The sequence below is a fragment of the Macrobrachium rosenbergii genome, chromosome 10 (assembly GCF_040412425.1).
Source record: "Macrobrachium rosenbergii isolate ZJJX-2024 chromosome 10, ASM4041242v1, whole genome shotgun sequence".
Taxonomy (NCBI): domain Eukaryota; kingdom Metazoa; phylum Arthropoda; class Malacostraca; order Decapoda; family Palaemonidae; genus Macrobrachium; species Macrobrachium rosenbergii.
The window spans coordinates 5,040,227-5,065,806 of NC_089750.1; the positions used below are offsets into that span (position 1 = coordinate 5,040,227).

Genomic DNA, 25,580 nt, shown 5'->3' on the forward strand with positions numbered 1-25,580 from the left:
AACCTTTATCTGAATGATTGGCTAGTTCCTGTTTAAACACTTGTTTAAACACATACTATACAGCCTCTGAACTGGCCATGGCTTCAAGCCCATCACCCTTTCACTGTTAACTGATAAGTGGCCTATATTTAAGAGCTTCCATACCCATTTCAATTTATTTTGGTCATTCAGCTGTGTTTAAAGGCCACAGGAAGACACACATCTTATCACACAATCAACCAACCTTTGTAAGACCTGACTCTCCATAAACATTATTAATGTTATTTCAGTCCATATATTTAAACAAAACTTACAAGTATTGCACAAAAGCATAATAAGGTTATATTCACAGTATGAGAAATCTGAAAGAAAACACATCAAAAAACATGGTTGCAAACATGGTTGCAAATATTTAAACCCACTATACTATAGTAGTTGTAATGTATATTACCTGCAGCAAACTACTGTAGGTAAAATGCTCGTCATTCTCAGATGAAGAAAGGGAGGACATACTTCAGGCATTACTATGGAACCAATAGTCTTCAGCTGTAAAGAGTTTATTGTTCAGTATTATGAAAGCTACTAAGGTAAAGCAGAGAACTGTGAAAGATCAGGGTTCTAGAAGATCTTTTTCTTCGTACTACTCCTTATCAAAGAACGGAGAGCATCTGCCTGTATGCAAAACTATGTTCCTGAACACTCTTAATATCTCTGAAAAACTCTTAGAGAGCCAGTCTACAGGTACGGTGGAAAAGATAAGAAAGAGGAGGTAGAGCTGCAAGTTATACAAAAAGAAGACAACGCAAGGAGACAAGCAATCTCTGAATATGTTAATCAATTTCCACGAATGGAATCCCACTATTGTCGACTGAAGCTGTAAAGAGAAAGGAAGATGGAGCTAAACATGATATTGATCCTTTTCTCACTGCTGCAACATTGACCTTCAGCAGGTTATTTACCTCCCAAGGACAAATGATAACATGCTTTATTATAGGATGAGATTGGCATAACTATAATCTTACCATCTATAACTTGCAAAAGTAAGGCTTTCCATTGCTTTACTTGGTATGAAGGACAAGGAAAACGAGGATCCACTTGAAACTGGCACCTTTACTTTGATAAACTGGATGTTGCATAACAAAACTGGTAAAACTGTTTGCGGATGGGTGTCCTGGACAAAATAGAAATTCTGTAATCACAGCCATGCTCTTGCTTTCAAGATTAGACTAGAAATTGAGTAATTGAAAAGATGCACTAATTTTCTTCTTAAAAATGGCCTATCACGGCCAAAACGAAGGTGGCTTTACACAGTGCCATTAGCACTGTTTTTGAAAATGTTGGTAACCTTTATGTGACTTCTAAATTAATACCCATTTTTCGACTAGCAAGGAAAAACAATCCTTATTTTGTTCATCCAGTCCAGACTCCTCATTTTCTCGATTTTAAGACAATGGCAAAAGTCTTTGTCAGTATACTAAATTATCAGAATAGACGATCAAGAGAAATTCTGAAAATTGGACAAATTGAGAGAAGTAATGGTGCAAAATAGTTCTTTGGATAAAATTTTCTCAAAATTAGTGACCTAATTGAACGCCTCAGATCTATAACATTGAAGTAGCGAAATTATGAGGCTGACCCAAGGAAGTGTTTTAATAAGTATTGTCAGCAGAGTATGACTTATCTATTATTATTTTTGATTACATCCATAATGAGTTAGCTTTTTGCATATTATTCTCTAGCATCATGAAATGTTTACCCAATATTTTTACCGGGGTCATTTCCGAAACATCACTGAAAAAGTAGTAAAAATAAGTTCACTTTCCATGTCGTGAATGAACAAACCGGCAAACTAATAAAACCAATAAAAAAACAGCCTCAATGATGAAGTAATCAAAATAATGCTTTATACGACAACGTGAAGGGTAAATATTTTGGGTAAGGGAATCTTCATAAAAAAAGGATACACATCTTCTGCATAATTAATATATTCTGTAAATTCAGATCCTTCTTAAGAGATTAAAGGAAACAACTCATCCACATAAAGTTTTGAAATTTAAAAACATTTCGTAAGTGATCAGGACTAAAGTTTTTGAAATTTAAAAACTTGACTAAACAACGCATTCTTTCAACCCCTAAGCATAAGAAAGAGTAGAATTTTTGTAATTATATTACACCTAAGGCAAACTGCATTCTTTTGAAAACTGTATGCCAATTTTATTTTTACTACCTTCAGGATTAAACGAGCAGTTAACAGAAACATTAGCTCAAAAACTTTAGCTGGCTCTCCTGAAAAAGTGAAAAAACTGAGATACGCCACTTCAACACTTGGCAGTGACGATATATACACACAAAAAGCTAGGCCCTAATCAAAGGAGCAATAATCACCTATAGGCCTAACAAGGTTATATATATATATATATATATATATATATATATATATATATATATATATATATATATATATATATATATATATATTATATGTATTTTTCTTATCCAACAGATATGACCGAGAAAACATCCAGCCAACAAGACGGAGTGGGAGAATAACAGCAGCACTTTGGGGGTGGATGGCAGATAGTGGACCAAGGGAACTTATTGAAATTGAAGAAAGACTGAATAGCGCACAGTATGTTGAAATACTGGACCAATACTGATACCAACGGTCAGGGCACAGCTGATCCCGGAACCAGAACCTAAATATCTTGTTATGGATAACTGCCCCATCCACAATTCAAGATTAGTAAGAGATTGGTTAAATAATCATCCTGAAATTATAAGAATTAAATGGCCTGCTAAATCGCCAGACTTAAATCCCATCGAAAATCTATGGGCAAAAATGGTTAGCCACTGGGATGCTAGTAAGGCCAAGAACAAAACTGGTTGAATCAAGCGTGCTAAATCGTTGTGGGAATTATGTAGGCCTACACGCTATGAAAACATTTGTGGAAGTCTAGTCGGATCTATGTCAAGGAGATCATGTAAATTACTGAGATAAAAAGAGAGAGTAGAGAGAGAGAAGGAGGAAAAAGATTATTTTAGACAGAGAGAGATTACTGAGAGAGAGAGAGAGAGAGAGAGAGAGAGAGAGAGAAGAGAGAAAATTTATTTAAGTTTACAGAGACGAGAGAGAGAGAGAGAGAGAGAGAGAGAGAGAGAAGAAACAATAACATCACTAAAACACTGGACGCAGTAGAAAAGTTGCCAGATACCTCTTTTTTTCATAAGAGGTCGCTGTTTCATCCTTGCCGAGTGTACGTGCTGAAAAGGCGCCCGGGAATGGGTGATGTTTTCTATGACATCAGATTTGGGACTCGTGTGGCTGAACTGTTGGGTTTTATCCCCGACAGAAGATATTTAACATACAGCTTCGTGGAGGACAAGTTATGGGGCGACAATCAGTACGGATATAGTTAAACCCTCTCCTTACTGCGGACAGTCAGTTAACGTTTCAGAAATTCAGCCCGAATGCCCTGTATTGGATGACAGCCCAGAAATGGACTATTTCCTAGCATTCTTTGATGAACCGTTAATGGAAATGATAAGTGAAGAAACAAACCGATACAGTGGCGTTCCTGAGGGGGCGGGGGCTGTTTGAAATCGCCCCCCGAGCCCCAAAGTGAGGGTGGGGTGGCAAAATGCGAAATTTAACCGGTGATGCTATGACAGGACAAGCTAAAATTTCTGAAATTTGCATTTACAAGTGCCTTTAAAATGATCCTTCAATTGCTCATATTCTAAAAATTCCCCCCACCCAACCCCACCAGGTGCTTTGGCTCGCTTCGCTTGCCTCCCACCCCATAAGAGGGGGGCCCCATATGGGACTGTGCCCCCCGGACCCCAAAATGTCTAGGAACGCCCCTGCCGACACCATTCACAAAAGATGAGGGATGTTGCTGTGGGCCGAACATCAATAAGGAAAATGTGGAGAGATACATTTGTGAGAGTTTTATACCTTCTTCACATTATATCTTTACTCATGCCACATTGTTATTAAGGTGACATAAATGAATATTGGAGCACTGAAATTTTCGGCAAGACCACGTCACGTGACCGACGATAAACTTTCCTTGAATCTGTTCTCTGTGACCTGACAAGAAAGTTCAAGCCATTTAGAAACTTGGTTATTGACGAATCTTTACTTCTGTGTAAGGGACGTTTGCGTTTCAAACAGCATATTCGAACGAAGAGACATCGCTCCGAAATCAAAATGTTTATCATTTGTCGTTGTGAAACAGGGCCACATTTTGGACCCTCGTTGTTTATACTGGTAAAGGAACTGATATGCATTTTAACCGTACGCTTGGTGTTCCCGGTGATGTTGTTAAAACAATGATGTCTGACTGAGTCAAGGACATACATTATTTACAGACAGGTGGTATAATGGGCAAATACGTTAAAGAAAACGGCACCGGAAGTTTCGGCACTGTGAGATCCAACCGCGTTTCGGTGCCAGAATTTCAAGGGAACCTGCAAAAAAAGGTGAACAGCAAAGTTTTGTGTCGAGTGATGTACTTTGTGTGAAATGGCACGATAAAAGAGATGTGATACTGTGCACCACGATTAATTCAAATGAAATGGTTGACAGTGGGAAAAAAAAAAAAAAAAAAAAAAAAACTAACGAGGCCAAACTCAAACCTGCAGCAGTAGCCGATTACAACATCAACATGAGAATGTTGGACTAGAGTGATATGCAAATTGGTATTGCTCAGACTGTAAGGAAAAAAGTGAAGTGGTAAACGAAACTTTTCTTTCGCCTTACTTAATGCAAATAACATGTACTAGGTAAAACCAGGCAATAAACAGATGCTTACTAAATTTGTGAGTGAAAGAACGAATATTGGCAAAGGAGGACGCCGATCGATTGAGAGAAATCCGACAAGAGTCGGAGCGTTACATTTCATAGAGTTTTTGCCAGCAACTAAAACAAAAAAAAAAAAAGCACAACGTGCTTTCTATGTTTGCAAGCGCACGACTAAACGACCGGCTCTAAATGCCGTTATGTTTAGTTCTATGTTTTCAAGAATTTCACACAAATGCCGATTTCTAAATCATCATATTCCGACTTTGCATGAGAGAGAGAGAGAGAGAGAGAGAGAGAGAGAGAGAGAGAGAGAGAGAGAGAGAGAGAGAGAGAGAGAGAGAGAGAGAGGAAATGTGTGTACAGTATTTTTCTAATTTATACATTTTTTTTACTGATGAAAATTTAGTTTTCTAATAGAATGTAAATCATTATATTTCGACTTTGCATGAGAGAGAGAGAGAGAGAGAGAGAGAGAGAGAGAGAGAGAGAGAGAGAGAGAGAGAGAGAGAGAGAGAGAGAGAGAGGAAATGTGTGTATTTTTCTCATTTATATATTTTTTTACTGATGAAAATTTAGTTTTCTAATAGAAATTTGGTTTTAATCTATGGATATATCTTTTCTTAATTACGAATCATGTACATATTCCAAGTTTTCAATTAATGTCACACAAATATTCTGAGGGGAAAATGTATGGGGTAGTTATGGTACGTACATTGATATTGTCACAAGAGAGAGAGAGAGAGAGAGAGAGAGAGAGAGAGAGAGAGAGAGAGAGAGAGAGAGAGAGAGAGAGAGAATGTATTTGTTTATTTGAGCCGATTACGAAAGAATTGTATATCGGAAATTATTTATTCTTGTATATATTATGTGAATAAACTATATTTGAAAAAATGTCTATAAATGCGCTACTTTGCATATTTTTCATAAATGTAGTAAAGTATTTCACAAATAAATAGGCAGAAATGATTACCAGAATTTGAATCCTTCCCTAAACGAAAACTATATATGAAATAAACAAAGAATAATGCAGTTTAATATATGACAACCACTAAATAAAGTTATTCTTTTAATAATTCTCTAAAATAAATATGAGTCAAATTGATGATACCTGTTGTTATAAGAACACTGAACGCGTACATGAACAGAAAGCACGAAATAACATTGTACATAGCAGTGCATGACAATTGTAATTCTAGTCCTATAAGGTCACAAAACCTTACGAAAACAATCCTGTAAGGGTCACAAAACCTTAAGAAAACAATCCTGTAAGGGTCACAAAACCTTACGAAAACAATCCTGTAAGTGTCCCAAAACCTTACAAAAACAATCCTGTAAGTGTCACAAAACCTTACGAAAAGAATCCTTTGTCACAAAACCTTACGAAAACAATCCTGTAAGTGTCACAAAACCTTACGAAAACAATCCTGTGTCACAAAACCTTTCCAATCTTGTAAGTGTCACAAAACCTTAAAAAGAATCCTTTGTCACAAAACCTTATGAAAACAATCCTGTAAGTGTCACAAAACCTTACGAAAAGATTCCTGTGTCACAAAACCTTACGAAAACAATCCTGTAAGTGTCACAAAACCTCACGAAAACAATCCTGTAAGTGTCACAAAACCTTAGGAAAACAATGTGTCACAAAACCTTACAAAACCAATGAAAAACCTCAAAACAATCCTGTAAGTGTCACAAAACCTTACGAAAACAATCCTGTAAGTGTCACAAAACCTTACAAAAACAATCCTGTAAGGGTCACAAAACCTTACGAAAACAATCCTGTAAGTGTCACAAAACCTTACGAAAACAATCCTGTAAGTGTCACAAAACCTTACAAAAACAATCCTGTAAGTGTCACAAAACCTTACGAAAACAATCCTGTAAGTGTCACAAAACCTTACAAAAACAATCCTGTAAGGGTCACAAAACCTTACGAAAACAATCCTGTAAGTGTCACAAAACCTTACGAAAACAATCCTGTAAGTGTCACAAAACCTTAAAAAACAATCCTGTAAGGGTCACAAAACCTTACAAAACAATCCTGTAAGTGTCACAAAACCTTACGAAAACAATCCTGTAAGTGTTACAAAACCTTACAAAAACAATCCTGTAAGTGTCACAAAACCTTACGAAAACAATCCTTTAGACGGCAACACGCGTGTATTGTCTATTCCGAGGAACTTGTATATGAGCAGATATTTTATTCTATTTCCAAGTAAATATGAATTACACAAAGAGAATTGTCTTAGTATCTAATAATAAACTTCATAAAATGAATAGGGGTGCTGGTATGCCCTTTCCGAACCGATCCAGTGCTACGGGGTATGTAGGCCTAAATCCTTTATCATTATCCTCAATCTCACGGGTGGCATCCCCCTGCCTTCCTGACCTTGCTTGACCTGTGGTTTGTTCCACGGGTGCGTTGTCCAGGTGTGCTGTCGTTCACGTGGTCGTGTTGTTCCTTTTTTTTTTTTTTTTGTTCTAGTACAGTTCCCTGTCATTATATTCTTAGCATACAATATGAATACGATTCCTATGAAAAAACAAGCCTTTTTTGTCTGTGAGTTTGTATTAGAAGTAAATATTCTTCAAGTATATTCAGTAATATATCACCCAAGACTTACATGCACACACACACCCTGTATATAATGTATATACTGTGTGTATATGTATGTATATATATATATATATATATATATATATATATTATATATAATTATAAAGTGTGTATCCTATAAAAGTAATATGTTTTCTGTGTTTTTTGGGTGCTTTTTCTTTCAGATTTCTCTTGTGAAATGTAATGAGGTGATTTTGTAATATGTGTGGTTTTTGTGCAACGCTTATGTATTTTCTTTTGTGATCGTCAGATATGGACTGAAATAACTGGAATAGCGTTTATAAAGAATGCTAAATCTCAGATTCTATAAAGAGGGTTGGTTGTCATAAGATGTCTTCCTGTAGCTGTGTTTTCACAGCTGTGTGTATTCAGGAAATGGGTATGCGAGAGACGTTTTAGAAGCCACCTATGTTGTCAGTGATAAGGGTTGACAGCCATGGCCATTTCAAAGGCCTGTGTGTGTGTGTGTGTGTGTGTGTGTACACAAGCGTTAAGGCAGGAAACTGCTGCCAATCATTCTGATAAGTGGCAAGCCTATGTGGTTCTCTCTCTCTCTCTCTCTCTCTCAACCCATCTTTATATAGAAGTGTAAAATTATGGTCACTCTCCCAAGCATAGAAGTTTTGTGAATTGTTAAAAATATTTAATGTTCCCTTGGTAGAATATGATATATGAGAGTGAATATTATAATAGGCCTAAAACTAAAGTGTTTTAAGAAGAAAGAGGAGTTGTGTAATGCACTGTAGAAGGTACTGTGTTATTACTTTTTATTTTACCATGGTAAAAAGTTGAATGTGATTTTGGTAAAAAGTTGAACATGATTTTGGTAAAAAGTTGAATATGATCTTTTAAACAAGGTGAATATGATCGTTTTTAAAAAAATGGATGTAATCTTTTTGAAAGATAGATATAATCTTTAAACAGATTTTGCCTTAGTGAAATTATTGTTGATACATTTTTGGTGCATTTTTTTATATGTCCTTGTTTTCATATTTCTCTTATGTGCTCACGTGTTTATCATTTCACAGTGTTACCCAAAACTTTGTGTTGTTGATTTAGTTAGCACTCTACTGGTGTTGACTGCATTTCCTAAGATTTCATTGAATATTTGTGTTGATTTCATTTCTACAGATTTCTGTTTCAAATTTGGAGTAAATCTTAATAATTTGAATTTTGCTCAGTTAACTTGATTTCTTGATAAATTAAAGTTTTGTGAGTTAATCTTAAGAATTTATTAAATCTTACGTTGTTGTCAAGTAATAGTAAATCTTTTTGAGATTGTGAAGTCTAATTATAACTTTTGAACTTAGAAATAAATTTTTGTATTTAAAGTTTTAAAAGCACAGTTCTAGCAAGTCGGTTATTGGTCTTTCTAATGTGGTCAGAGATGTTTTTAATGTAGATTACATCACGACGCAAAAGTTGAATCAAGACTGCCTAGAGCAGGGGTTCCCAAACTGGGGGTCATGACCCCCAAAGGGGTCGTGAGCCCTTTTCTGGGGGTCATGGAGGGTCTAACAAGATTCCCAGACCCTCGTATTGATTTGCTTGTAGCAAAAAGCAGGTACATTCTTCACATTGAAATGTTAATGAATCAGTCATTGTTAATAAACATTGATAAAGATCAATGGAGATTTTATTTTTCTCTCTGATGTGATTAATATTTAAAATCTTAAAATATATCTGTGTCATTTAAAATTAGTACGATTTCAGAAGGCTTATAAATGTGGGGGTCATGAGGGGTTTGGTACTGCTATAAGGGGTCACGTACTAAAGAAGTTCGGGAAACACTGGCCTAGAGAATCTGTTCGGTTGCACAAGGCAAATGAAGGGTACATACGATCACTCTAATGCTGTTCAATTAAAGTTTAGGCTTAGGTCACTGATTCTGAGAAAAGGTGTAAAAATGATTAGTGAAAAAACAAACATCATTGCAAAGAGCAACAATTATGATATGCTGATAAATGAGTCTGCATGCAATTCAAAATACAGTGAAGATAGAGAACTGGCATTAGAAATATACTTGACCAGCTCATTGTTTAAAGACTTAGATTTTGAATGCTCCACAGAAGATATAAACAATCAGATTCTGGATAAAGAGAACGAAAAAACGGCTGCCACTATATCTGAAGATGAAGCTCTCAAATATTTAGGTGGTTATATAGCTAAAAAGTTTTCTACAAAATATCCACAATCAGGAAAGAAAATGAAAGTGTAAAAATGCAAATGAACCGTGGATTGTGATGGTAAACAGAGGTGAGCTGTATATGCCATTAGAGGAATTTTCCTCTCAATTTAATTGTCCCACGAGAAGTCTTCAACACAATTCACGGTTCAACACTTTTAGAAGGGAAAGCAGGCAGAAAAACTCTTGTTGCTGAATTGCAACGATCAGGAGTAGAGGTCCCTGAAGAGATTATTGAATCCTTTGCAAAGATCTCTATATATTTTAGACCAGTGGTTCTTAAACTTTTTTGCCTTGCATTATGTATAGACCCCACGCCCCCAACCACTGAAATTTTTGCCAACTATAATCTATGAACAATATGTTGTCTATTTGTATGCTATTCTACTTATCATAACAATAAAAGACAATTCATAAACAAGATTTGAAATTAAAACTGACTTATATTTTGAATTTTTGGCATGTTTTGAGATAATAATTAGAAAATATATGGAAGCAGTGATAACGTTTTTGGCAATTTTGTAATTAACATCAGAAATAAAAAAATAATAGGCACCATCTGGCAACTCTGCTTGCACCCCCATGGAAGCCCCCCAGTTTAAGAATCACTGTTTTAGACTAAAGGCAATTAAATAATGCTATTAAAATGAAGAAGAGAAAGACAAAAATTGAAAGTGATCGGGGAAATGCAAGAAAAAAATTAAAGTTAAATATTTAGGTGTGTGTGAATACTTTATACATTTTAAGACCTCCAAACAATGAATTATTTTTAAATAAATGAAGGTTATTTCCGTTTGTATTCAAGTATGTAGAAATTCTTTTCATTAATGACAGTTACAACTACAACCGTGTTTCCTTCAATACTCACTTCTCAATTCACACTGCTGTACTAAGGCCACAGTAAATATTTTATCAACAAAATTGTTTGGGCATTCTCGGAATTTTCTGATAACGAAGTTATCAGATTAAGTAGTCAAGGGCAAGAATTACTCACGGGGAAATAACAATGATGCCTTAATCTGCAAGGCCGCGGTCGACCAGTGAATCGCCAGTTGTGGCCAGCGCAATGTCACAGTGAGAGCGAGAGAGAGACAGAGGAGAGAAGGTGACTGTTTGGCCCTGAGTCCTTCCGTCTGACGTTCAGCGTCGGCTACTGCCCTTGTTATTGTTGCAGCCGGTACACACTAGCGAGCAGGACACCTGTACCATAACAAGTGTTGCTTAAACACGCGTTGCATGTTGCCAAAACGTTGTGTTTTGCCGACGATGGCCAACAACACACAAGTAGCTGCCGCCGCGTATTTCGAGCTAAACAAAACATACTTATCGATGTTACCTGGGTTGTGTAGTTTCAGGATATATATGTGGTTATGATGGTCTATCTCAAAAGTCCTAGAAGGAGTTTGCAATCAAACAGATAGACAGAAACAACAACTTTATTTTATATAAATATATATATATATATATATATATATATATATATATATATATATATATATATTCAAACTGGATGGTACGGATACTTGATAATGTGGACTGTTGGTCCAAGAGAGCTTGTAACTTTTTCTGAATAAATACTCCATTAGATACCATCCAGTTTGAATGAGGTCCAAGAAAGTTAGTAATTCTACTAATGCACAGAACAATTGTGTATGTGATAAAGTTTATATATATATAATATATATATATATATATATATATATATATATATATATATATATATATATATATATATATATATACATATATATATATATATATATATATATATATATATTTATATATAATATACATTGTCATGAAGTGATCAAGTACCTGGTTATGACACAAATAATAAGACCAAAAGTTACCTCACTTCAGCCAGACACTTGAAACCTCATAACAAAAATATTAAGACTGAATACTCTAAAGGAACAATGATCCCTTAAAACTTGCTTATCACTTGAAAAAACCAATCCAATTTTATCAAGCTATGGATGAGGTAACAACTAATAAGCTATAAACAGACTAGTGGAAAATGGGCATCACTTCATCAAACACTATAACAGTTTCCCTGGTTCTATTCCACTTTGATAAAGGAGAACTAGACAGATATATCACTTACCTTGTACAGATTCATTAATTTCTCTAATTACTGGTGGTCAAAATGAAACACTGTGCTTTTAAACCTTTAAACAGACAAATTTATTTCTAAGTTCAAAAGTTATAGCAGAGTTCACAATCTCAAAAAGATTTACTATTACTTGACAACAGTGTAAGATTTACGTAGTTCTTAATCAAGATTAATTCACAAAACTTTAATTTATCAAGAAATCAATTTGGTTAAGTAAAATTCAAACCATTAACTCTCACTCAAGTTTTAGGTACAAATCAGAACATCTGCAATTAGCCCAAGTGTTCACTAAAACATTAATAAATGGGAGTCAATACAAGTATTCACTGAAATCTCAACAATAAGTAAGCACTGAAATCTTAACAATGTAAATTAACATCAACAAAACTCTGTAAGTAATCACCAACACAAAACTTTGGGTAAATATTGTGAAATTATAAACATTTCAACTTGTGTGACTAACATGAAAACACAACCACATAAGAATGAATATGCAAAAGATGGAAATATACCAACAGCAATTTCACCAAGACAAAATATGATTAAAGATTATATCAGTCTTTCAAAAGATTACCTTCACTTTTATATAAAAAAAAAAGGCTAAACTCACGCCTTTCTAAAACTCCCTCAAAGACAACACTGCCAAGTCACAATTATTTGCACTTAGTAAAATATAGTAGCAGCAAGACACATTAGAACTCACTCAAGTTTTAGACATAAATCTGAACAACTAAACCCAAGTCTTCACTAAAAAAAATTGATAATAGAAATCAACACAAGTATTCACTTTTGAAGAGAGTACACTCACCTCTTAGTAAAATAATTACTCTCATTTACTTAAAACATCACTTTAACTCTCAACATAATATCACATTACCTTTTACAAGTGGTACACCATTATACTCTCTTCACAATGCTTGTAAAATACCAACACCTTCAGTAACTCACAAAATTATTAACATTAGTGGGAGAATGACCAAAATTTACACCCTATTATGAACAGAGAGAGAGAGAGAGAGAGAGAGAGAGAGAGAGAGAGAGAGAGAGAGAGAGAGAACCTTATGCCAGTAACCCCTTTTGCCTAACTGTTTTTCATTCAGTACTCCTCTTTTATCTTCAAGCTCCCCCAGAATTCTCAAAGAATACACATAGGGAATACACAGAACACCTTATTCCTCTTCTACAGAATACACACAGAAGAAAATATGCCAGAGCTCTTATCTGTATGATTGATATTTCCTGTCCTGGGTTAAGCAGAAAAAGTATTTTGGACCAAATCCTGGGTCGGCTGTCAACGTGTCAACTTCATCTCCCTCACTTCCTCATTCTTTTCTACTCAGATTATGGAACACATAATAAGCATAGGGAAAGTCAATAATTTCAGAACAGCCACACAGAACAAACACGTAACAGGCGTTCGACCAATAACTGTCATTTCATGTTACGAATTCGATTTCATAACACTCACTATTCATTTTAATATGCTGCACAATATATTAAACAAATGGAAAAAAAAATATCAAAACATATCACATGATACACAATTTATCTGTAAGAAAAAGACATTTTAAGATCATATTATCATATCTCACAACAAATGACGAATCTGCAAGCAAAACATCAAAATTTCCACAGAGACACATACCATATTTGTAGAATGGTTTTATATATTATAACACATTATAATAATATATATATTATATATACTCCCTACACAAGCTACCATTTTTTTCTTAAAATAATCATTTGACTTTAAATGCTGAACAATATACTGACATATATCTGTGTAATGCTATAACTCTGATTTAATCTGTTTGTGTGTAAGCATTTTTATTATGTATTTTATTTTCAATGTATTTCATTTTCATTATTTCAATATTAGGTACGAGGGAAGGGTTGTAAACTCCTTATTTATTGGTTAAAAAAACACTGATAAAAATAAAGCAAATATAAAGATAAGCATGTGTGTATGTGGATCAGGTTATAACTAAAACTAGTTAAACATGTAAGTGCAAGAACTAGAAGATGATAATAACAGTAGCAACGAAAGTATAACTGCTACCAGAGATCACATGTGGCTCACTGGTTAGATCCTGACATGTGTTGCAATTGTATTTTATTCTGGTGATGTCCGTCAGTTCTTGTAATGCTGGTTTCTTGTCATGCTTGTCTGACTTTTCCATGTTTTCTCACTTCTACATTCAGTCTTTTTTAAAAATTCTGGATAGGGAAAAACAATGTGAGCGTGGTCATAATCCACATTGGTATTCATTTCCTTTGGGCGTAGGTCCGTCCAGCATAAACAACACTGGTATTACTTCCTCGGCTTTTGTCGAGTATGTTTATTCAGAAGGCTATAGTGATATGCAATAGTTAAAATAGTAAAGAATTTATGGTGACTATAGTGATATGCAATAGTAAAATAGTGGAGAATTTATGGTTATTACAAGATCCATAGCTGTATAAACATATGCAAATGTAATTGTAACATGGGCTTTCGCCTGTTTTCAAACATACATCTTTAAATATACTATAAATATACTATGAAATATTAAAATAGTCAAGATGAATTGAGCAGAAGTGAAAAGTCAATCTTAAAATGAACATTCAATATTTAGTGGGTAATTCAAAAGTTGATTTGCTATGGATAGTTGCCTAACAAGTATAAATTTGGTGACTATCGATCCCATTGTGACTATCGATTCCATATCCTCAACGATCTCCGGTCAATATAATTTATATATTGTCGTGATTATCTTGTTCAGTAGTTAGGGTAAGTCCTGCTCGGTCAGCATCGGCGCCCTCCGCACCAAGATTACGTTGCCCACTTCAAAAAAATGCAGTTACAGGAATATTTGCAGCTTTTATCAAAATAAAAAAATATAACTATAATATTAAATCATCTTCATCACATGCATATAAAATTTCTTTTAAAATCATATCAAATACACAAGGCAGTGTTCTGTTTTCAACAATGAATTTGTTAAGAGAAGACAGAATACTTAACTTTATCACAGAAGCTTCACTCCACGCTGCACTGTCTTCACTTTATATATATATATATATATATATATATATATATATATATATATATATATATATATATATATATTGTCACGAAGTGATCAAGCACCTGGTTATTACACAAATAATAATACCAAAAAGTTACCTCACATTAACCAGATACTTGAAACCTCATAACAAAGATGATTGACTGAATCATTAAAGGTACAGTGATCCCATAAACTTACTTATCACTTGAGAAAATCAATGTAACTTTATCAAGTTATGGTTGAGGCAACAATTATTAAGTTATATCCAGACTAGTGGAAAATGGTTATCACTTCAACAAACACTGTAGCTGTCTCTCTGGTTCTATTTTACCTAGATGAGTCTCAGGTGAACAAACAGATACATCACTTACCTTGTACACATTCATTAATGTCTCTAATTACTGGTGGTCAAAATGAAACACTGTGTTTTAAAAAACTTTAAGCAAACAGGTTTATTTCTAAGTTCAAAAGTTATATGCAGAGTTCACAATCTCAAAAGATTTACTATTAATTAACAACAGTGTAAGATTTAAGTATTTCTTAATCAAGTTTAATTCACAAAACTTTAATTTACTAAGAGAGCAATTTGGTTAGGTAAGATTCAAACCATTAACTATCACTGAAGTTTTAAGCATATACCTGATTAATTAAACACAAACATTCACCAAAATATTACTGACTGGAATCCACATAAATATTCTCTAAAATCTCAATAATAAGTAGGCACTAACAAAATGCTAAGAAATCACCAGCACAAAACTTTGAAACACGGTAATTATAAAATTATAGTAATATGATAACACAGACATATAAAGAATGAAATATGAAAAAATGGAAATATACCAACCACCAAAAAATATGCTTAAAAATTATATCAATCTTTCAAAAGATTACTGCACTTAAAAAAAAAGATAGGTTCAACTCACGTCTTTCTAAGACTTTCTCATAGACAACACTGCCAAGTCATAAAGACCTATACAAATATATATATATATATATATATATATATATATATATATATATATATATATATATATATATATATATATATATATATATATATATATATATATATATATATATATATATATATATATAATTAGCACAAGACACATTAGAACTCACAATAAGAGATATGTTCATCTCTTATCAAAAATAATAATTCTCTTTCACTTAGAACATCACTTTAATTCTTAACATAACAAAAACCAGTAAACTTCACTTTACCTTTTGTAATTATTACACCATTACACACCTTCCACAATGTTTGCACAAAACATTATTCCAGATCACCTTTTATAAGATGAATACACTCCTGGGGTGAGTTTTAACAGAACTTTTACAAACCGTAAACCATAGTGACCCTTATATATATGAATGGGATCATTGAGAGAGAGAGAGAGAGAGAGAGAGAGAGAGAGAGAGAGAGAGAGAGAGAGAGACCTATTTTCAGCATTCAAAGCCCTCCCAGAATACATGATACATAAAGTATACATACATTCATTATACATACAGGTATAGACATGTATGTATAGAATACATACACGGCGAGAGCTTCGAGCGCCTTATCTATGACTGACATTTCCTGGGAGACTCACACATCTGAACAAACAAAAGGAAGTGCTTTTAGACCCAAAACTGGCTGGCTGACAGCATGTCATCTCTAACTCTCTTACTGTTCCTCATTCCATTACTCAATTTACAAAAAGGAATAAGCACAGACACAGCTAATAAACATGGGTTAGACACACATGATAAAGACATAATAGGCAACTCGCCGATTGGCTGACAGCTCATCATGATAAGATAAGAGGGGTCCTTTTGCCTCCTCTACACACTTGGGTAAACAGGATGTAGTGACCTGATAGAATCTCAAAATATCTCTCCCTCTGTTCAGCGTTAACGCCAAAAATTCGAGTTCATAACACCTGGTATATGTATTAATACATCAAGACATTGTAAGATTACATGATATAAATTTATCTGAAAGAAAAAGACATTTTAAAATTACATCTTCACAACAAATGACGAATCTGCAAGCGAAACATCAAAATTTTCACAAAGACATATAAACACTTGTAAAATGGTTATATATTATTATAACAATATTATAATAATATATATATATATATATATATTTATTATATCACAAAAGCATGGCATAATGTTCCACTCTCGGCAAGAAAATATTTGAATGAAGGCAGAATACTTATTTTAATCATAAAAGCTTCGCTCCTCACACTGCAGTGTCTGTTGCATTTGGGGTAACTATCGCTGCTTCAGTAACAGGTGATGTTACTACCACAGCCCAGTTATAAAAGGCAAATTGCTGTTCATCACAGATACGGCAGCAAACAAAAGGTGGCGAACAGGGAGTCATGCATTTTTGTGTAGTTCAGTATACAGGATCCAGGTAATAAGTCTCAGATAAAAGTGTCACAGAAAAAAGGTCACATTAAGTTATGGTGGACGGTAATAAAATCACAGGAATCAAGTCACAGCAAAAAAGTCATAAATCATTTTATGGCAAAAAAGTTCAGATTTGTGGTCAAAATCATCAGAACAAATTATGTTACGTAAACATTTTGTTTATTTTTCTGGAAATGTTCTGGTGTGTAAAACAAATAAATACAAGGAATTGAATAAAATCGTAGGATTACATCCTACATTAATAACATTCATGAAGTAAACAAAAAATATTGCAACGGATATACATGATAATTACTGCAACTGAAAGATGACTTCTTGCGATGCACCAAAACCAATGATAACAATAAAATAGGAAACATTGTTTTTGTGGATGAAACCTTATCAGTACGTATGGAATAAAGCCACATGTACTGAAAGCATCAGTAAAGTATATTGTCATGTGAATGTGTCATTTTCATTATTTCAGGGAGTACGTACGCAGCAAAAATAAGCTACAATTACTTATTGTTCCTTACTTGACCTAGACAGCAGAGAGGATCAGAGTATCCAGGTGACCGAATGTGGACAGCAATTATAGCATTATAAGATCACCGCATTTTGTAAACAACTTATTTTTTATGAATATTGGTGAAATTGCTCGCTGTTGATAAAACCCTTTCTGCTGTCCGTTGCTGAATGTATAAACAATAGGTGACGACAGTTAAATCCGCATAAGTTAAAGTTAAGTACATCTTAGTTTAACCAGACCACTGAGCTGATTAACAGCTCTCCTAGGGCTGGCCCAAAGGATTAGATTTATCTTACGTGGCTAATCTACGTGGCTAAGAACCAACTGGTTACCTAGCAACGGGACCTACAGCTCATTGTGGAATCCGAACCACATTATGACGAGAAATGAATTTCTATCACTAGAAATAAATTCCTCTAATTCTTCATTGGCCGGTCGGAGAGTCGAACACTGGGCCAACAGCGTGCTAATAACCCTGCCTGAATATAGATTCGTGTGTACTTCCATGTTTCCAGGAATTTCACACCATTAGCTATGTATAAATGTCTGTTATCCAATATTGTAAAAATAAAGATAGCTGTTTACACGAGAGGCAAAAAGAGAGTGAAGTATTTCTACTGGAGTAGGTTTAGCTTTGTATCGAAACATAAGATTATATGGAAGTCACTTGTCAAGTGTTTGTCAGTGCCCCAGATACACCAGTCTTTCCTTAGCGATGATGATGATGATGATGATGATGATGATGATGATGATGATTATTATTATTAAGAATGTTTTGAAGTTCAAAATACACACACATTATATATATATATATATATATATATATATATATATATATATATATATATATATATATAAAAGGAGTAAGCGTATTCAATATTTTCACATACACGTAATGCCATAATATATATATGAGGCACACAGCGGAGCAGGGGCGTAAGTGCCACCGCGGCCAAAATTGTTAGCAGCACCACATTTTTTCCTCTACGCATCAACACATATGTGACCTTTGGCTTGAAACATTATGGTCTAATACGCCATTGAACACACGTACTTTTTCACCCTTACGGGATGCAGAAACTTCGGCCGACAGACTCCTTTGCGCAAAGGCGCCTCTCCATCTGTCCCTTTAAACCAGGGTTGGGTATCACAGGGGTGGGGGTGTGGGGGAGTGAGCATGGCCGTCTCTCTCCCACCCTCTCATGCTCAAGTTTCAGCGGCCGATGAAAACACGCTGAGGTCTCACTCGTTGCTGCTTTTTTTTTCTTCTTCTTTTTTTACGAGTATTTTCGTAGTAATTCGATAGTGTATTAACTACGGCTGATAGTACTGATAACAGTGATCACCAAGAGACCGTTAGTAGTGAAGGTGAATTGAGGCTTTCACGATACGGACGGTCTATCGCAATTTTTCTAAAAATCCAAATGACGCCAGAAATCGCGTTTAAAAATTCGCGACTTTCAAACGGCGATATCTCAGTCGTTTTTTAAGATATTTTCGTGAAATTTTGTTGCATGATTAAGCAAAATCTGTCTTCTTTATGGCGCTATGCATTTTTTTGTGGAAAAAATAAAACACAATATGTTATTACGAGTTAATTAAAAGTGACTGTTTTTCGATAGCGACATTGTTTACAACATTTTTTTAAGTTATTTTCCAAAATGAAAGGTATTTTTCGCGCTCGACAAAAGTAATCTATCATACGAAGGCACATTCTTGGCAGCTCTCAAGGCTTTAATGCATGTTACTAGATGCGATTTTCGACCATGTTAGCACTCGAATTTTCAATTTCTGCTTACATAGGCTTAAACTTGAAGAAATTCTGGAGTTTTTGGCGGGTTTTCAAAAAATGACCCTTCGTGCTGTGAAAGCTTCAATTAAGAGATGGCCAAAGAAAGTAAATTCAACCACAAAAACCTTTATAATCAACCAAAATAACAAGCCCGGAACACACTACTGTACCTTACGTTTTATGCTATAGTTCTTCATTGGAGGGGTGTAGAGCTCTCGGCTAGCACGCTGTTGGCCCAGCGTTCGACTCTCCGACCGGCCAGTGAAGAATTAGAGGACTTTATTTCTCGTCATAATGTGGTTCGGATTCCACAATAAGCTGTGGGTCCCGTTGCTAGGTAACCAGTTGGTTCTTAGCCACGTAAAATAAATCTAATCCTTCGGGCCAGCCCTCTCTAGGAGAGCTGTCAATCAACTCAGTGGTCTGGTTAAACTAAGATATACTTACTTATGCTATAGCTTAATTATAACATAAAATAATGCCATAATTTTTGGATATATGGTACAGGGATGAATTCACTTTAAAATGGTGAAAACTAGATTAAAATCGTATGGTTGGTTTCAAAGATGCTGATGTCTGAAAACTTTAAATGCATTTTTCTCAGTTTGTAACAAAACGACTGTTGCGACCTTGCTCCAATGGGCGCCTCAATACAATGATGTCAATATGTATAAGTCATGTACAGCCAGTTAATAACCGATTTAAAATATTTTCTCTTTTATTACTTTAATTGGTTATGACACTTAATTATGAATGACTTGACAAAATTGTGAATTTTTCACTGTGACTTTGTTACCGGTCACCACAAATTAACGTGACTTTTTTCTCCTGTGACTTTTTATCGTAGCCAAAATTACGACTTTTTTTCGTAGCCAAAATTACGACTTTTTTTCCTGTATCTTTCTTTCTTGTGACTCTACTACCGGCCACCCTATAACCAAGTGAACGTTAAAATATTCAAAATTTCACACAAGTGAATACAGAAGTTAAGTATACCTTAGTTTAACCAAACCACTGAGTTGATTAACAGCTCTCCTAGAGAGGGCTGGCCCGAAGGATTAGACTTATTTTACGTGGCTAAGAACCAACTGGTTACCTAGCAACGGGACCTACAGCTTATTGTGGAATCCGAACCACATTATAGCGAGAAATTAATTTCTATCACCAGAAATAAATTCCTCTAATTCTTCATTGGCCGGCCGGAGATTCGAACTCGGGCCCTGCAGAGTGCTAGCTGAGAACGGTACCGACCAGTCCAACGAGGAACTAAAAGGACTCATCAAAGTTCGTATAACTGAATTTACAGAGACCTTTTAGTATATAAACATATTACAAAGGGAAGGAAATGTGTTATACGCAGTATATTTGTGCTTATGTACATTATATTTACATAATGCAATTACGTTGTGTAACCACCTTATTACATTAGTTTTACATTCTGTTTCTTGTTCTTATGGGTCCAATAAATTTATTTATTCTTATGGGTCTAATAAATTTATTTATCTGGTTGAGGACTGTTGTGGAAGTGACCTTGACCTACATAGCTAACAAATTTCCTCAGTATGAATTCCTAGAAACAAGAGCAACACTGGCAATACATAACTGAATTTAAATGTTAATAAAAATGGTAAATTAATTGTTCCCAGTGAAGAATTTCAAAAGTTAAGTATACCTTAGTTTTACCAGACCACTGAGCTGATTAACAGCTCTCCTAGGGCTGGCCCGAAGGATTAGACTTATTTTACGTGGCTAAGAACCGATTGGTTACTTAGCAACGGGACCTACAGCTTATTGTGGAATCCGAACCGCATTATAGCGAGAAATGAATTTCTATCACCAGAAATAAATTCCTCTAACTCTTCATCAACCGGCCGGAGACTCGAACTCGGGCCTAGCGAGTGCTAGTCCACAGCTCTACCGACTCTCCCAACGAAGAGATAACAAAAAACAGCTAAGGGTCATGGAAGATTTGTTTCAAGTTCATCATGGAGAACACTCAAAGCCAGAGATATTGCTAACTTTGTGTCGTTGCCAGAAGTTGCAGTCGTGTTTTAGAATGAGTGTTGAATAACGATGTAAAAAAATTGCGACAGTATGGTAAGAGAGCGAAGAAGCTGGTAATGTAATTCTCTCTCTCTCTCTCTCTCTCTCCCGATTGTGCTCTTACACAAACACACACCACACTTTTCATTCTCTCTCTCATGCATTGACAACATACGCAGCTGTGTGCTCAAACTAACAAACTCTCTCATTCTCTTTGCACATAATGCCTGTGATATTTTATATTTAAAGAGATTTTTCTTTTTTTGTACATAATTAATGTGATATTTTATATTTGGAGATTTTTCTTTTTTGTACATAATGCCTGTGATATTTTATACTTGAAGAGATTTTTCTTTTTTGTACATAATGCCTGTGATATTTTATATTTGAAGAGATTTTTCTTTTTTGCTCATGATTAATGTGATACTTTATATTTGAAGAGATTTTTCTTTTTTGTACATAATTAATGTGATATTTTATATTTGAAGAGATTTTTCTTTTTTTGTACATAATGCATGTGATACTTTATATTTGAAGATATTTTTCTTTTTTTTTTGTACATAATGTCTGTGATATTTTATATTTGAAGAGATTTTCCTTTTTTGCTCATGATTAATGTGATACTTTATATTTGAAGAGATTTTTCTTGGATTGATTGATTGATTGACTGATTGATTATGTCTATTAAAACTGGCGTCACAACATCTAGGTTCCTGACGCCATAATACAATTAAATAGAAAACTAAAAATAAATAAATAAGTTTAAAAAGAATTTCATATAAAAATATGTAAAAATGTCTCACAGTCAAGGGCACAGTACAGTCATCGCAAAGTGGAGGATTTTCAAGGAACATCAAGAACCCGCGGGTGTAGAATTAACTCGTCCATGCCCTTGTGACAATTGGGATCACTGTTCAAGTGTAAAAAAAAAAAAAAAAAAAAAAGTTTTCACGAAAGCAGGAAAAGGAAAAGACGCATAGCAGAAACGAGGAGATAGAACACAAAAATTTATATATAAATAAATAAGATATAAAATGCTGTAGATAAACTTCATTTTTAAACAACTAAATCTCGAGTTTCCTCAGAAAAATCGGCGTCTGTTAATGCCACTTCTTTTTCCTCCATCCCAGACCACCCTCCCACCCCCAACAACCTCCCCCTATTCTCCCCCATCACGAAGATCTCACAGACGCTCGCCACCCTCCCCAAAAGTCTCCGAAACTGAAATCGCCTTCTTGGAAATCGCTTCGCCCATCCGTCCGTTTCAGCCGGGGCATTTTAAACATAAGCTTTACAAGATGCGGACTGACATATCGAGAAACGGGTAAAATGAAGCTTGTCGTTACTATGAAAATGTGTCTGTTCGTTCATTTTCCCCGTTTCTCTCTCTCTCTCTCTCTCTCTCTCTCTCTCTCTCTCTCTCTCTCCCCAAGGTCTAGAATAATCTCTAGACCTTCTCCCCATCTCTCTCTCTCAAGGAGCGATTCCACCGAGGCGACATTTTGGCAACATTGTCGCATACGCCAAGTGTTTTTCCACCAGTTCAACAGTTCAACAGTAGGCAACAGGTAGCATGCGACTGTGTGGCCGGCGAAGGTGGCAACAGTGCTCTCACTTTTAAGGTAATTACCATAAATCGAGGTCTTTTCAAGATAATTTTTAAGGTACCGAAATTTTTAAGGTAATTTCAAGGTAACATAAAGAAAACTGCAAGGTAATCCAGATACATTTAAGGCATAAATGTAAAACTGTCTATTTTTCTGTATGTAAGAGAATACAATCCCTACACTCTTGACTTCCAGGATCGTAACAAGAAGAGTCCCCATTTCACAGGTGTATGTAGGCCTTAAATGCCACTGAAACACTCTCGCATCCCCCTATTTGTCATGACAAAGGTTTAAAAAGATTTAAGGAAAGTTGTGTGTCATTTTTAGGTGAATTAACATCTCAACTCAAGTCTAGATTTGTAACCACTCATTTGATATTCTTAGATTTTCTAAATCACCAGAATGCTCCAAATAGAGAACCCGGTAGTCTAGCAAGTGTTTTCCAAGCAATGCCCTACCTAGATGGTTTATGTAATAAAGAAATGGCAGGCACTGAATGGCGACAGCTAGCTTTATAAGGCAACTTCAGCGATGTGGAAGATCCCGTAGAATTTTGGCAAAAAACTTTGCAGCAATGTAGGCCTAACATGAATGAGGAGAAGAAATATCCAAACCTCTCAACTGACCTAAGAAATTCATTAAAAAAGGAGAAATTTTGCATACTAGGTCTAAAAAGAATGGGAAAATAGTGATGCATTGGAATTAGATGAGGAACTGGTTAAAAATCTGGAGTATGAAGATGAAGAATGTAGAAAGCTTGTATTAGAAACGTTTAAATAATGGTTTATTTTGTTACAAAAAAGCAAAATGTTTTCGTTCTTGAAAATCACATTTTTTTTTTCGAGTTTTTCTCACTAGTAAGCAATTTGTAGTTTCATTATTGAGAATATTCAATGATTTTATTTGCTTTATTTTTGTAATAGCATGTTTTTTTTTAAATATAATTATATATATATATGTGTGTGTGTGTGTGTGTGTGTGTGTTATTTCATTTGATATCAAAGTTGTTTTCTTTTTTTTGGCTACAAATATTAACAATGAAGTTTATTCCTTTTTTTTACAGTAAGTCTTTTATTAACTCAATACCACAAACAATTGCTCACTATTGCCAGTGCAGCGTATATAACGTTTGTGTTATATAAGGTAATCATGGTGGATTTAAGGTAATATTTGAGGTAATCTGATCAAGCAAAAGTGAGAGCACTGGGGGCAAACCGATTTCAATTGGCTGCCTGCTCAGTGTTGCATCCACAGTCAGAGTGGAAGGACGTCCACTCAGCTCCAGTGCCGATGGCCCACTTATATATAAATTTATATCTGAAAAGCTTGTAGGTCACAAGTATTTTACGAATTACAATACACAATAGATGTTTGAATAATTAGTGTGGCTAAAGTCATTTTGAAGAACCTTGACAAGGGAGGGCAAAAGGAATATTTATTAATCGCACTCTGTATTATCCCTTTCAACTTTCTCTTCTCGAACGTGTCAGATCTGGCCGGAGAACAAGTGAGCATTGTTGCCTACAGTAGAACCGAACCCCCACCCGACCCACCAGCCGCGGCGGGAAGGACTTGATGTTGAAAGCAACGAGATGAATTGGTCGCAAGAAAATACCGTAGAATTTATACAAGAATACAAGGAACTTGCTTTTCTATGGGATACGCGCTTGATAGCCGAGAAATTTAACTATGACTTGGCAATAGCAGAAAAAAAGATCAAGAATTTGCGTACTGCTTTTTGCCCAACCCAAAAGACGTCTGGATCCTTTCCCATTAAGAGAATTCAGTGGTTTGCCTCTGACTTCCTGATATTCCTCCTGGTCGTGGATAACCCAAGGGCTTGCTATTCATCTGAAGTTGAACCCCACACTGAGCAACCAATAATAATATCAAGTCAGATGTGGCCATGGGTCAGCCCCCTTTCTCTCTCTCTCTCTCTCTCTCTCTCTCTCTCTCTCTCTCTCTCTCTCTCTCTCTCTCTCTCCATTCACGGTATTATATATTTGTATAGTCAGTTATGTATGTATGGTCTTCATTCATATAATCTCATTATTATTATTATTATTATTATTATTATTATTATTATTATTATTATTCAAACAAGGTCCTGTAGGGCAGTCTTCGTTGGGCTGTCAGAGTCAGGAGGTCCACATCATCACCTTAATTAAATTCGGACACTTCAGTCATCTCAGGGCATGGCCAATGGACTGAAATACATTGAAATTCGCCCCATGGCACGGGATCGAGCCTCGGAGAGGGAAAGAAAAAATAAATATAAATGCATTGTACTGACAATTGGCTTAGTTTATGCTGAATTCGTGGAAAAGGTTTTGTGGCATTCAACAGTCAACATAGCATGTAGCTTGCTACAAGCAGCAACGGTGTTGCCTCGTAGGCAACATGTCTCCTGGTTGAAAGCTGCATTCAACATACTTGTCGAAAGCCAGTC

General features: G+C 35.1%; 1 protein-coding gene across 8 annotated transcripts in view; it reads right to left on the bottom strand.

Moving 5' to 3' along the window:
* Positions 1–25,580, bottom strand: part of LOC136842440 (STING ER exit protein) — a 98,968-nt gene that overhangs the window by 57,387 nt on the left and 16,001 nt on the right. Inside the window, exon 1 of one of the 8 annotated variants that reach the window (XM_067109777.1) lies at positions 10,580–10,712. The exons of the other annotated variants lie outside the window; for them this stretch is intronic. The gene's annotated coding sequence lies outside the window, so the exon portion shown is untranslated. Of the gene's footprint in view, positions 1–10,579; positions 10,713–25,580 lie in introns of those variants that run through there. 8 annotated transcript variants of the gene reach the window in all.